At 32.9% G+C, this 15,888-nt stretch overlaps 1 long non-coding RNA gene across 1 annotated transcript; it reads right to left on the bottom strand.

Moving 5' to 3' along the window:
• Window positions 1-1,891: 1,891 nt before the first annotated feature.
• On the bottom strand, window positions 1,892-5,200 carry LOC121218255 (uncharacterized). The gene is made up of 3 exons (XR_005914439.1): window positions 5,049-5,200; window positions 3,055-3,125; window positions 1,892-2,214 (listed from the first exon to the last, which is right to left on the bottom strand). It is a non-coding gene; the product is annotated as an uncharacterized lncRNA (long non-coding RNA).
• Window positions 5,201-15,888: the final 10,688 nt, after the last annotated feature.

Genomic DNA, 15,888 nt, shown 5'->3' with positions numbered 1-15,888 from the left:
TTAGCTCAAATGGACAAAATAGGCTATTGAGTCTCGAGACATGTTTCCTCTATCGTCTTATTTTTTCTTTAAATTTTGATGTCTCAAGACATTAGGGTACATGCCTTGAGAAAATTACCCTCATGCCTCAAGAAAGGTCTTGAGAATTGTCTCCCCTATTTTGTACCTTTAGCTTCGATGTTTGCTATCTCGAGACATAGAACACTAATGCCAAACATATCCATTATGTTTAATATTAATAGGTAATCGTATATACATATAATTAAACATATCTATTATGTTCAATATTAATAACATGTACATTTCTTATAATGGTTCACCCTCAATGTATAGTCATCAACTTATCATATGTCAAACCTTCAATTACAATTTCCATACCAGTGGCCTTTATTAATCGATTTCGAACTCATTGATGGATACATAGATTAATATATCCATTTAAACTCACAACCCTCAAGGAATTGGGGCTGATGATATGTACTCAACCCTCAGGGTATTAAAGTATTATTCTCGACCTTTAGGGTACTAGAGAACTATACCACCCTTATGGTATTACGAGAGTTGAATTTGATACGTCAATATACACTCACGACCATTAAGGAATTGGAGCTATGATATGTACCCAACCCTCAAGGTATTAAATTATTGTTCTTGACCCTCAGGGTATTAGAGAACTTTTCCAAATAATATGTGCCCAATGCTAAATCTTCCTGTATCAAATCATCATTATAACATTAATCAAATCACTTGTTCATACTTAACATCTTACACATACTTATAGTCATACAATTTCTTTTACCATAGATTTACTATAACACCCCTAACCCCACTCTGTCGTTGGATTAGAGTCACGGGCATTACAAACAAATCAAAACAAATAATCGATCATAATTAAAATGCATGCTAACCATTAACATTATATTATACAGGGGAAGATCACGACAATCTGATACTATCATACTAGAGTCTTAAACATTTGAATAACGAATCATGTTATGCAATGCTAAACTTGTTCTTCCACTGTCTACACTCTTATCACTATTTATACATTGCTAAACTTGGTTTTCCATTGTCTACACTCTTATCACTATTTATTCCCTCTCGAAAGCTAGATGTTGGATACATAACAAGACTATTCCAATTATTAGCATCAGAGTATTGAACCATACTCTGACTACTACTACTACTACCACCTTCGATGATGTTAGTAGAATAACCTACTTCACCTAATTCAAGTTTTCTAATTCACTCAAAATCAGAGTATAAATACTCTTTCAGGCCTTAATTCGAGTCTATGTATCCCTAAAAATAGCCTATGAACAAACATGGACTAATTTGGAACAATTCTAAAAGTTTTAGGGCAATTTCAAAAATATCGAGAAATAGGGGACATGCAGCCGTGTGGAATGCCCCAAATCGTGTGACTTTCGAAATTGGGACACACGATCGTGTCCCAGGTCGTGTCCCTTTTCGTGTAACTCACTGACTTAAGATATATGGCTGTGTCCCAGCCCGTGTAACTCACTAACTTGGGTCATACGGCTGTGTTGCAAGTCGTGTGTCAGCCCGTGTGGACAACACACCTATATTATATTTCAACACACTTAGGGCACATGCCCATGTGTGTTGTCCGTGTGTGACACACGACCGTGTGACAAACCGTGTCTCAGGCCGTGTGCACCTAAAAGTACCTTAAAACTCAAGTTTACCATTTCCTACTTGCTTGAGCACTAATCAACTCAATTACCAACCATTTAACCTATCCAAAACACAATTAAACATACTTAATATATGCCAAAACAATAATTTACTATGACTAACTAATGTACCCTCATTGGTACCACATTTTATATCTTCAAACATATTAACAATGCATCAACCATTCAAGACTTTCATTCATACCAAATTTGCCAATATTGAACTAACTTTTAGCTACTTGGGATATCAAGATTTAAGCTAAAAGACATACCAAACATTAAACTAGGCAACATACCAAAGCATTAGTCTAAGCTATCATACCAACATTCCCTCAACTATAACCACATATATATACAATTATCCATCATTTCACTTAAAAACCAAAATATCATCACACCGTAAACACATCAACCAAGGACCCCCAAGGTACATGCCGTTACAAAATATAACATCACCACACTTGAGCTCGGGATCGTTGTTGGATGCTGAGTCGATAACAAGTTGAAGATACCTAACCTGCGCATGAAAAACAAAACCGCACGTTGAGTAAAACTCAGTGGTATTTTTATAATTCGAACAATTTAGACTTGATATAAGTAATGAAAATGTAAGAATGCATCAAATGATGTTATGAACATATGTTTCAAAACAATAATATAAATTTGTTCATTCTTTGTTCACATCCACTAGTTTCTACATGTTTTGGTACAAGAAAATGGCATTTGCATATTTCAACTTATGCAATGGCATGATTCATCTCTTTGATCAATACTTGAATTCATTTCAAGTGTCACATCTCAATTCATCATTTCATATTTCATTTCTCATCTCATATTCATTTATCATATTTGTCATTTCAATATCAATCACATAAATTATTATTATTTAATTTCCCCTATTAACACAACTTGGACTTGGATGGATCCACGAATCCAACCAACACATCAGTTTGGCACCCCGTGCCTCATTGGATAAACCCAAAGTAATAATTGTGCCCAGCGCTATATATAAGTTGACACCCAGTATCTTATCAGTTAAACCGAAGCAAATTGGCACCCAGTGTCTCATTGACTCAAGGTCGAAGAAATCCCTGAACTTTTCCTATCCTATGGCATGTCATCTATATCCAACTTAGCTCGAAACAGTTAGTAGGGTTTCATTTCACATTTCAATACGTTCAATGTCTTATTCTCATATATATACACATATTATTCACATATAGTCAATTCAATAGTCACATAATCAACACATTTCATAATATATAAAATCAGTCCATTTCAAATCAACTATTAATTCAATTCAATCCCAAAGTACAAAAGTACTCACCTCAATTGCTTACCATACAAAAGTACTCACCTCATGTTCGAGCTACTCAACGTCAACATTGTCTTTCTCTTTCTTACTCGAAGATTTTGGGATGGCGTTTGCTACGAAATAAAATAATTACAATAGATTAATCACATACCACTCAATTCACAAGAATTTCAATTTTTCTACTTTACTTTACTTATTCTTCAATTTAGTCCATAAACCAAGACTAATTTTAATCTCCACATTTAACTTTATATTTTTATACTAATTTCACTTTAAGCTAAATTTAACCCCCTATTTTCAACTCCACCCTTTAATTTTGAATTTTCACAATTTAGTCCTTATACTCAAAATCAATAATTAATTCCAAAATTTAATCCTTTTTCACTTTTAACTTAAAAATCTATCTATTTAATCCCTAATACTTAAACTATTCAACAATAGCAACATCTAAAATCTTGAACAATACTAAAAATTACAACATGGGTCGAGTAACTCTAAGTACCGGGATCCCAGAAACATAAAAATTACAAGAAAAAGACTAAATTGTACTAACCAATTTGAGTTTGAACTCCTAAAGTCCCTAGTCGAACGTTACCCTTCTTCTTTTCTTCTTTCTTTTCTTTCTTTCTATTTGCATGCATAAATTCTATCTACTTCCACTATCTTTCTTATTTCTTTCATATTTTTATTTTTTATTACTATTATAATTACTATTATTATTACTATTATATGTAATAAATTCTACCCATGACCGGCCACATGCACACAACCATTTATTGAATGGTATAATTGTTACTTTAGTCCCTTTTTATTTATTTCAATCTATAATTCAACTTTTAACTTTAACGCGATTTAGTTCTTGTACCTTAATAACTCCTAATTCAATTAAATTTCTTATTCAAAACTTAATTCACTACTAAACTAACCTCGTAAATATTTAATGTGATTAAATATTTACAAGTTCGTTTCACGGGAAAAGAGTCCCGAACCTCACTTTCCGTCACCCTTAACTATCGGGTCGTTACATTCACAATTCAAAAACATACCAAAGCATAATTTTCATCATAGTATCAAGATTACAAATACATTTATATACACATCCAACATTATGCCAGTCATTGTCAATTCCTTAGACATTTATTTATATTCATACTATCAAATTCTTTTCCAATTTAGTGCAACATCATACCTCATATTGTTTATATTTCTCATTTCATCACCTAATTCGAAACCATACTATTTCATAATATCACATGGATCATTATAACTTCATCATGATATCACCTCAACTCACAATTAACACCCCACCAACCATTCTCAAGGCATCTAAATATATTAGCACATTTTGTACTTTTGAACAATACTAATATTACCTTAAACTTACTATTTAACAAGTTTATGTAAGGAAAAAATTATATTAGCACAAACTGAATCCGTTACTCATTGTTCGTTCTCATCTTTCCTTTGTCCCTAGACTTTCAGGCATTATTTTTAGCCTCGTTCAATAATTTGATTATTAAAACGAATTACTTGTGCATGTTCAAATATTGAATTTATTGAAAAAAAACATGAATTACTTTCCCCAAATAAATTCTATTTTTTTGTAAAAACTCGATTTTAGGTTTCTTACCCATAGAAAGAATTAACTTTCCCCATTGGCAAGTTAAAATTTTCATCGTGTGATCAGTTGAGGATTTAGTGTCCACTTCCTAATCAAATTGAGGGTTCGAGAATAGCAAAGAAGATCGTGTTGGTTGAAAGCCAGGAATCAACAGTTGTTTTTAAGTGAAAAACACATATACTAACACAAAAGGGTTCATGTTTTAGAAAAAAAATTAAAATTCCGTTGTACAAACAAAACATGTTTTCTAAACCAATTTTTCTAACACATGGTAAACTTGAAAATTCTTCACAAACTAGGGCTGAAGGTATAGGTGAAAGTTTGCCTCAGACAAATGCAAGGGTGGGAAGAAGCCCTTGCCATTTGTTATGTAGTCACCTATCAGTGAACACTCGACGACATTGAAAATTCATACCTATAGTGCATCTATTGTAGACATTGTAAACACAACACGGCTATCATCTCCTCCATCATCGTGGTGCACAATAACTCTACACCTTCAATTACGATATCCTCTATCAATGAATTTTTGGTCATTTTAGACAAAGAAACAACAAATACATAAGGCAAAAAGGAAATCCCAATCACGCGATAAAAGATAGAAATAAACAAAGAGGACAATAAAGAGACACCAATCTTCAAATAAAGCACATACCCTATTTATAGCCATTGAAGTAGGAAAATGAGTAGGCACTTTTAGCGAAATGACGACAAACAAAAACGACGCCTCCTTCAGCACAAGTCAAGGAAAGCCACACGTTCGAAAAGCAACCAATGCGGAAGACATGATGATCGAAGGGATAATGATGACACTTAAAAAAAATAGAAGTCATCCAACCAACGATCCTTTCATTCATTCGAATAGATGATTCAAGCCAGACCACTTTATAATACATGTTTTGTCTAAGGAGACAAGGGGACCATTGTTATATCGCTACCTACTACACCAGAACAGGTTTTTAGCGGCGTTTTTTTAGGCCTTTAGCGGCGCTTTTTAGCGCCACTAAAGATGTTTGCGGCGCTTCTACAAGCGCCGCAAAAAAAGCCGCTAACGACAACGTCGCTAACATTTGCAGCGTTTACCAAAAAAAACACCGCTAAAGGTCATGTTCTTTAGTGGCGCTTAGAAAAAAGACGCCGCTAAAGATCATGTTCTTTAGCGGCACTTAAAGAGAAACGCCGTTAAAGATCATGTTCTTTAGCGGCGCTTAATGCAAAACGCCGCTAAAGATCATGTTCTTTAGCGGCGCTTAATAAAAAACGCCCCTAAAGATCATGTTCTTTAGCGGCGCTTAATGAAAAAAGCCGCTAAAGATCATGTTCTTTAGCGGCGCTTGATTCACAAACGTCGCGAAAAGAAATGTTCTTTAGCGGCGCTTTTTTCACAAACGCCGCTATAGAACATGACTTTTAGCGGCACTTTTACAGAAAACGCCACTAATTTTGGAATTTTTGTAAAATAAAATTTTCCATTTTTTCAGCCCTCCTGTAATAACAAATCAAAAGCAACCAGATCTAAACCAGCCAAAAGCAATAAATTTATATAATATTTCAAATTAAACGAATAAAATAATATTAATATCAATAAATAAAAGTGAATTCATACTTTTCTTTACAAAAATGTTAAAATTTAAAATGATAAAAATATTTATGCAATACACTATGACGGCGGAAGTTGCGACTGCTGAAACATCTTTATCATACTCTCAAGCTGCTGTTGAAGTTTGTCGTACTTTTTGCTCTGCTCTGCTTCTCTCGATTCCGCATCTGCTTTAAGTTTTAGTTGGAGTTCTTTATATTTCTTTTGAACCTCTGCTTCTCTAGCTGCAGCCTCTGCTTCTCTTGCTGCTTTTCTCGCTGCAACCTCTGCTTCTCTCGCTGTAACCTCTGCTTCCCTCGTTGCGGCCTCTGCTTTAAGTTGTAGCTAGAGTTCTTCATATTTCCTTTGAACCTTAACTGTGGTCGCTTGCATCTGAGCCATCTGGTCTTTTAATCTCTGAACTTCAGCTTGAGCCTGACTCCCCGAAGCCATGTATAGCTGCGAGCTGGATCCGAAATATTGGGTTGGACTAACAAAGATCCTTGAAATCGAACCCGACCAAAACAGAGTACCAAAACAGAATACCAAGTAATGTGCCAAAACAATCCTACCAAAACAGAATACCAAGTAATCCACAAAGCCATTTGCTTAACTGTTGTGCCAAAACAGATTACCAAGTAATGTGCCAAAACAATCCTACCAAAACAGAATACCAAGTAATCCACAAAGTCATTTGCGTAAGTGTTGTGCCAAAACAGAATACCAAGTAATGTGTTTTTCAAAATCAACAATCCTACCAACCCTAAACACAGAAAAGACCTTAAACTTCCCAAAACCCTAAAAATCATTAAACTCCGTCAAGAAAGGATTGTGCGCATTCCCAATATAACAGAAATTAAAGCATTACAGTACCTTGATTGCGATGAACAGAAATGAAAGCCTCGAACCGAACAAACCCTAGACACAGAGAACACTCGCATTTCAGTTCATTCAACGGGTCATCAACAAATTACAAACAAGAAATTTAAGAAAAACAATAAAATGCAACCTTTAAATGCAAAATATAATCAAAATGGTACCTTAAATAATGAATACCCAAAAACAAAAACCGACAGCAAAATCACCTTCTTCTCTGTGTGGGTTATGTAACTTTGCAAGAAACCCAAAAAATGAACCTTTTCCTTGCTGCTAAAACAACCAATGGATGAATCGGGGGAAAAACTTCTCGACGATTTGATCTCTTGGAGTATTTCCCTCTGCCTGTTTAGGGATTTTGAGAAATTGGGGAATTCGGGCCTGGGGCGACGACTTAAGAGAAAGAAGCTGATTTTGGACAAAAATGGCGTCGTTATCACTTTAAATTTTGTGGCGTTTTTATAAAAAACGCCACTAAATTTTAACTCCGCAACGAAGCTGTGCCATTTTCTTAAATTTTTAACATGCACTTTGCGGCGTTTTACGAACAAGCGTCACTAATGTTTATATTTTCTGGCGTTTCACTTCAAAACGCCGCCACAGATTAAATTTATATTAATATTATTTATGTTAAAAACGGCAACGTATTATATTTTTAACATTTGCGGCGCTAACATAAAAACGCCACTACATTCACAACCTTTGCGGCATTTTTATAAAAAACGCCAGTAAAATTTAACTCGTCAACGAAGCGGTGCCGTTTCGTTTAATTTTTATTATGTTCTTTGCGGCGTTTACTAAAAAACGCCGCTAATTTTAGATTTTTGTGGCGTTTTAAATCAAAACGCCAGTAACGATTAACTTTTTATTACTATGAAAACGACATCGTTCTATATTATAATATTTGCTACGCTTACGGAGAAACACCACTACTTTCACAACCTCTGCGGCGTTTTGACAAAAAACGCCTCAATCTTTAACTCGTCAACGAAACGGTGCTGTATTGCTTCATTTTTTTTTATATATTCTTTGCGGCGTTTTGTAAAAAAACGCCGCTAATATTTAGATTTTTTATATATTTTTTATACATTCTTCTAGACATTATTTTTAATTGATACATTAAAATTATGACATTATTAATATTATTAATATTATTTAAAAAATTTATACAGATTTATTATTTTCAATTGTTAAAATTTTATAAATTTTATAAATCTTAGAGAGTGTATAATTTAAATATTATCAATATTCAAAATTATTAATTATTAATACTTTGAAGTATTCAAATAATGTATTATAAATTTAAAATTATATATACTCTATTTTTAAGTGAATATATAAATTATTAATATATATATGTAAATAACACAATTAAGTAATTTGTTTTTTCATCATATATATCATATAAATATGCCATTTGTCAATTTGTAAACTTATCATCTCTGTCAATTAGAACCCTAGTATCATAATAATAATTAAAAAACAATACGTATTTGCCATTTTTTTAATTTAGTACCAAAAAAGTCATTAAACCCTAAAACTCATAACCATAAACCTTAAATCACCCAAACCCTAAAACCATGCATTCTAAGTATTAAATTATAAACTGCAAACCGTAAACCACAAGCATCAAGTCCTAAAACACTAACCTCTTATAAGCCTTGAACACTAACCTCTTAACATGACTAAAGCGGCCTAAACTCCAAACCCAAACCCCAAACCTTAAACCTAAAACTCTTAAACCCTAAACCCAAAACACTAAACCTACATCATAGACCCTAAACTTAAAGTTCCAATCACAAAATAATAAACATTATATAATGATTAACCCTAAAACCCTAAACCTTATACGATAAACTTTAACTTATAATAATCACGGTACCTTAATCACCAAACTCTCAAACCCTAAATAAAAAATATTAAACATACATCGTAAACCCTAAACTCAAAAACTAATACAAAAATAATAAACATTATACCTTAAAACCTAATACCCTAAACCAAACGCCGCTATTCGCTCTATACCTCAAGACCAAACAATGCGTTTTAGTTAAGATATTTTGTGGTGCTTTTACATGAGCGCTACTAATTCTAATAGACATCAAGACCAAACGCTGCGTTTTGGTTAAGATACTTTTCGGCGTTTCTTACACAGCGCCGCTAATACTCTGCTTTAGCGGCGTTTTTCAATAAGCGCCACTAATTCTAATATACCTGAAGACTAAACGCTGCGTTTTGGTTAAGATACTTTGCGGCGTTTTCTATAAAGCGCCGCTAATACTATGCTATAGCGGCGTTTGTCCCTAAGCGCCACTAACTCTAATATACCTAAAGACCAAACGCTGCGTTTTGGTTAAGATATGTTGCGGCGTTTCATAAAAACGCCGCTAATACTATCCTATAGCGGCTTTTTTTGGAAGCGCCACTAATTCTAATATACCTCAAGACCAAACGCTACGTTTTGGTTAACATATTTTGCGACGTTTTGTACAAAACGCCGCTAATACTATCCTATAGCGGCGTTTTTAGTTAGCGCCACCAGTTCTAATATACCTCAAGACCAAACAATGCGTTTTGGTTAACATTTTTTGCGGCGTTTCGTGCAAAACGCCGCTGATAATATGCTATAGCGACGTTTTTCATAAACGCCACAAATACTAACATACCTCAAGACCAAACGATGCGTTTTGGTTAACATTTTTTACGACGCTTACAAATAAACGCCGCTAATTGTGCTATATAGTGGCGTTTTTATAGTTCGCCGCTATTGCCGCTATTCGTGAAGATTAAACGATGCGTTTTGTTAGTTTTTTTTTACGGCGCTTTTGTTTGAAAACGCCACTAATGATGTTCTTTTGCGGCGTATTACAAGTAGCGCCGCTAATGCTAGATCTTTAGCGGCACTTTATGCTATGCGCCGCTAATGCTCGATTTTTTGCGGCGTTTGTCATTTAAACGCCACAAAACATGCCGCTAAAAGCCTGTTTTGGTGTAGTGACCTTAAAATCGCATGGGTATCATCCCCAAGTTACCCACACAATCTGTAGAAGATATATTGAAAGAGCTCTTAAGAACATCTATCAATCTATCACATCCAGCAGACAATTTGTCCGGTCTCATCCAACTCGACTCCAACAGTGCTCTAACCTAACACATGATATCTTATCATCGCACACAAAAGGAAGGGTAACTTAATGACTGGGACCCACGCCTAGCCCTTATTCCCTTATAAATACTCCTCATGAGGGTGGAGGAAAGGCAAGTGACCTTACTCTGTAAAAACTCTTTCTCATAGCCTTTCCAGCATAATGACTCTTCGTATTATTTATGGTGTGAACTGCCTTCATCTTAGTAGCTTTCCTTACTCTCATGTTGTAAATCATGACCACAAATCACCTCTATATTTTTTTTAACAAAATCTAAATAGGAGAAAAAAAGTTTTTATATAAATAACTGTGATGCACATTTCATACCATTTTTTTTGGAAGAGCATAATTGAGACACTCATATCAACTTTTAAATTGAAAAATTCAAATCTAATAATTTTTTTTTCATTCGAATCAAAAGTTAACAATAATTTGAAAATTAATGGGAAATTATGATTTTGAATCTTAAACATTTGAAGCTTTCCCAACCATTTGTAATACGAGAAAAGAAAAAGATAGTGAGTGAATTTGAAACAATAATTGAAATGCTGGAACTGGTGGGGTATTCATTTTGGCTACATTTTATGAGTTGCCAGACTGTAACTTTTTTCATATCTGAGCTTTGAAGTTCAAAAATCACAATCATTAAGCAGTGTTGCCCCAGAAACAGAAAAAGGGAACTTGGCTTGTTTTTATGGGTATGCAGAATGACCAATTCACCACAAACTTCTTAATTTTGATTCACTTTTAGCGTCTTAGGGGTGTGGTACGATTAAATAAAGTTGCCTTGAGCCAATAATAGAGCAATGTCATCGAACCAATATACATAATATATGCCCCGGTGTCAATGCCAGTAGTGCCCACACTAATTAATAATTCCATGCAGTTATGGGGCATCACATCATAGGGTATGTGGGAGGGAAGCAAGCAAAGCATCTACTTACAATCACAAAGTCAAAGACAATTGGGTCATCATTTGTCATTCATGTTCTGAGAATGGAGGTTGAGGAGATGATGGGTGAAAATAAAATATCTGAACTGGATTCATATGGGATCGGTTCAATCCTAGTTTCTACATAAAATAATGATGGCTTTGGATTTTATTAATGTCAACTTCAGTATATACATCTTATTTTCATACCAGAATAATTAAATTCAGAATTTAATTCGAATGATTTAGATAATCATCTTTAAAAGACACCATTTATCAAATTTGTGTTAAAAGATGAGACCATTCGTCTATAGGAGAAAATTTTGTTTTTGTTGAACTTTGGCCTGCAATGCAACAACAGACCAGCATTGAAGCTGAACCAGTGCAGCAGCAACATTTTGTTCATTTGTAATTTGTTTTAGTTGTTTTGTAATTTGACTTTGAGTTAGTAGGATTAGTTGCTGATTTGAATGATTTCCGATGTGATGTAATAGCTGATATGTCGACTTTATTTTGTGTGTAATTTAAACTATGTTTTAGTCAAGTATTAGTGAGAGCAGTTATACATTATGTGGCTGCCTTGTATCACATATATGTTTATTATCTTAATGAGAAATATATGAGATTTTTTCAGTCATCTTCTTGTTCAAACTTCTTTGCGTTCATTTTATTCTCCTTAGTTTACATGTCCAAACACCAACAGTTTTCTGTAATGCAAACGTAGCAGAACTTTGGAACTTTGGTTGTTGTAGTGCGTGATCAGAAAGCAAGCAAAAGTGCTTCTTCTTCACACTACCCTTCCCTTGTGATTGAAGCAAGCTTCCACTATTCTGCATTTATTATTTAACTTGTGTAGGATTGAATTTTTGAACCACTAAAAACATACTTTTGGGATGAGAAATGCTTCAGAGTTTAATCTAACAAAGATATTAGGTTTTAGATTTGTTCATAAGTTGATTATCCGTTAAAACTTGAAGGTCTGTATGAAATTTAAGAGGATTTGAATAAAAAAAATAGGTCTGTTTAAAATATGAATCGTGTTTGAACTTGAAAATCCAAAGTCTGAGCCTAACCTAATCTAACTTGTTTTTAAGCTTATAATATTTTATATTATGTAAATTATAACATATAAAATTTAAATGTATGGCATCATCGTATGAGAATTGAATATTCTAAGAAAAACCTTAGCTACTCTTTTCTTTTCATACTTAACTTTTTTAAATTAAATCTTTGCTTCATCGGCGACGGCGTTGGCCTTTGGGCTAGTAGCTGGTCGTGGTTTCTCAAACATTTTTTTTGCACTTTTAATTTTTTTTTAAAAATTTAAGTCCACATTATCGTGGTTTTGTCCATAATTTCATGGTTTTATTTTGTCTACGTTTTTCTAGGTTTTTTTTGTCCACTCCGTTTTTTTAAAAGCAATGGTGGTTTTATTTTTACTTTAAATTTTTAGTAAAAATTTGTTAATATAACGGTGCCACCAGGTCTATTAGTCGTTCTTGAAGGGTTTTATCATGATAGATCATAGACGATGAGAAGAAGAATAGGCCATCTGAGACTTGACTTTTTGTGCATCACTGATGTGGTGGGTCTCTTGGGGCTTTTGGCAGTTTTTTCTTGGTTGATCGGTGTTCATCATTAGGTTGATTTGATGATGGCGAGGCTAAGATACAAATTTCTACGATTTGATCAAGTTGATGTATCTCTAGTTTATTTTTGAATTATTCCAGTGTTGTAATTATTGCCAATTTGTTGTTTTTTTTTTAGATTACTTTGTAGACAAGACATTTGTACATTAGTTTGTAGTGCTTTATTTTATCATTTGTATTATTGTTGTTCATAGTTCCTATTAATAGTAGTGTTTTTTTTAAAAAATTATATATAAAATTTTAATAAATAAAAAATATATAAAATTATCAAATATTTAATTAAAATGACATATTTATTTTATTCTTTTAAAAAATAATATGGGCGAACCTAAAATAGACTTGAGTTAACTATTTTTAAATATTAATAGATTTAAGTAAAATTAAAAGCCGGAATAAGGCAAGCATAAAATAACATTATGTTTAGATCCAGTCCAGCCCATAAACACCTCTTCTGGGCTGGTGGATCACTGAAATGTTAGTTTCTTTAGCTTCTGTAATGGGATATATATACAGGAAGTGCAAACTGCAGCACTTAACAATGTAGCTTGAAGAGATGTTGTGCTTCCAGAACAGAATGCTCTCATGGCCAATGGTACATGGTCATCGGTAACTTTACCACCTGTAAGGAAGTACCACTACATGATTTTCTAGTTGACATACTGCTGTCCTTAGCACCCGCCAATCAATGATCACTCAAACAAGTTGATAATGGTGATCTATTTGAAGAATTGTACATGTTGAATAACAGTATTCTGATGGTAACCCCATAAAGCCTTATATGGTCTTAGGCAGGCCCAATTGGTTTACCCAACTAGAACAACTCCTTAGCAAGCTTCAATTTCAGTCCTAAAAGGCTGATCCTTCTTTGGTCACTCACAAAGCTGGTGACACTACTACGTACATACCATATTGTGTATATAGATGACATATTGGTGACTGGTAATTCAATTTGTGCGATAGAAACATTGGTGATGTGTTAGCCTAGCCATTGTCAGCAGCATCTTTCATTGCCTAAGCCAAACAATGTTCATGTTCCTACTTCATTTAAAGCATTTACCACTTTCACAGTCTTCAAAACAAAGACCAAAGCACCTCCTAACAAGGTATTCCTTTTTTAGCTGTCATTATATTCAAATGGGGTTAGTACGTAATAAAGAAACAGATTCCTTGTTTCTTGATAAAATCTTCTATAGAAAAGGGTAAGCACAGGATTCTCTCTTGAGGATCCTGAGCTTTGCAAAAGAAAAAAAATAAAAGGTAATGAAATTCCTGGAATTTGCCACTAACTAGATTCCCATTTCAAGGCCTCTTTATTGGCTTGAGGTGTTGGTCGGTTTTCAAAAAGACTTGTTTAATTCTAAAAGCCTTTATGACATGGCATTGGCACAGTGTTCTGTCGGCTGTTCGCATTTGCTGCTTTGAAAACGATGGTGTGACTGTAACCGTGTAAAAGGGTCAGCTTTGTTGGAACTTTCTTTAACAATAGTAAGAAAGAATCTTGGGGTCACTTGGTAAAATAATATCATCAATCTTGCTAACTAAGTATTAGATTCATTTCCCGAATAAATTTTTAGCTCGATTAGTATGTGTATGGTTGTCAATGCAGGAAGACATATGTTCGACTGCGCTGAAGTCTATTATCCTCCTATTTATAGATTTGGGGACTATGGATAATTTTAAACATTATGTCAAAAAAATATTAATTTAGAAACTACATGAATTAAAAATACCATTAATTTGAAAATATATGGTTTTAATTTTATTTTTAAATATTTTTTCCGATTAAATTAATGATGAGGTGATTCATTACATCTAATTCAATTAAAACTTTTATAGTAGTATAAATAATTATTTATAATTTTTAATATATATTTTGAATTTATAACTTTTAATGTATTTAATATTACATTAAATATTTATAATAAGGTGATATTAACGAATGTTAAACAACATACAAGAAAATATAAAGCGAAAAATGGATAAATCTCAAAACTATACATAAATTTTGGTTACTATGCAATTTTATACACAAATTTTTATTTGATCCAATCTTCACAAATTATTAACATAGTTATTGAAGTAACATCATTTTATGTTTATATGTTACATACAGAAATAATTATATTTATCTAATATAAAAATAATTTATATATTTATTTCTTTAAATTCTACAATTCAATTAAAATTAAAATTTTATATACATATTTAAACCACAATCAAAATTTCATATGCATAAATATTATATCAAATTAAAAATCATAAATTCAAATTACATATTAAATTAAAATTTATATATAATTTTAAAATTTATCCAACTAATTCTCATATATTTACTTGGGCCATTCACAAAGCTCTATGCTCATTGTATTCAAATAGCTACAAATAATAAATGAAGGCTTACTTAAATATTTCATTGTCTTCATTGAAACTTACTTATTTAATTGCATATTGAAACATCTTTAGGCTTATAGGATTTGCTCTCATAAACTGATGGGATTTTGAAGGGTTATTAACATCTACAATTAATAAGAATTACGACACTTCGTCATCGAAAAATGTGTTTTATTAAAATTTTATCAAAAAAAAATTGTGAGATAGAAATTTAAAGAAGAAAAGATAGTACATAATTTTCAATTGTAAGTTGTCTCGTTAAAAACATTTACCAAAAAAAACTCAATATGACAAAACATTAGTTAAAAGAAAAGAGTACAACATGTTTTGAACTCCCCCCAATGGCAATATCCCTTAACATTTTTGATTCGAGGTATTCCAATTTTGTATATCAACCTTTCAAATGCCGAAGTTGGTAATGTCTTGATAAACATATCTGTAAAATTATCACTAAAATGAGTTTGTTTAACTTCTACGCCATCTCTCTTCTTAAGATGATGAGAGAAGCATAATTTTAGCAAAATATGTTTCATTCTATCTCCTTTTAATTGAGCTATACACACTGCATTATCTTCATATAAGATAGTTGGGTCTTTTTCTTATAGAGATAATTACATATATTCTGGATATGTTAGACCATTAGCCTTAGCCAAATGCGCTCTTAGCTAACCTCATACATTGCA

This window comes from Gossypium hirsutum, chromosome D06 (assembly GCF_007990345.1).
Source record: "Gossypium hirsutum isolate 1008001.06 chromosome D06, Gossypium_hirsutum_v2.1, whole genome shotgun sequence".
NCBI lineage: Eukaryota > Viridiplantae > Streptophyta > Magnoliopsida > Malvales > Malvaceae > Gossypium > Gossypium hirsutum.
The sequence above is the reverse complement of the archived record's forward strand: the minus strand, read 5'-3'. Positions and strand labels throughout refer to the sequence as shown.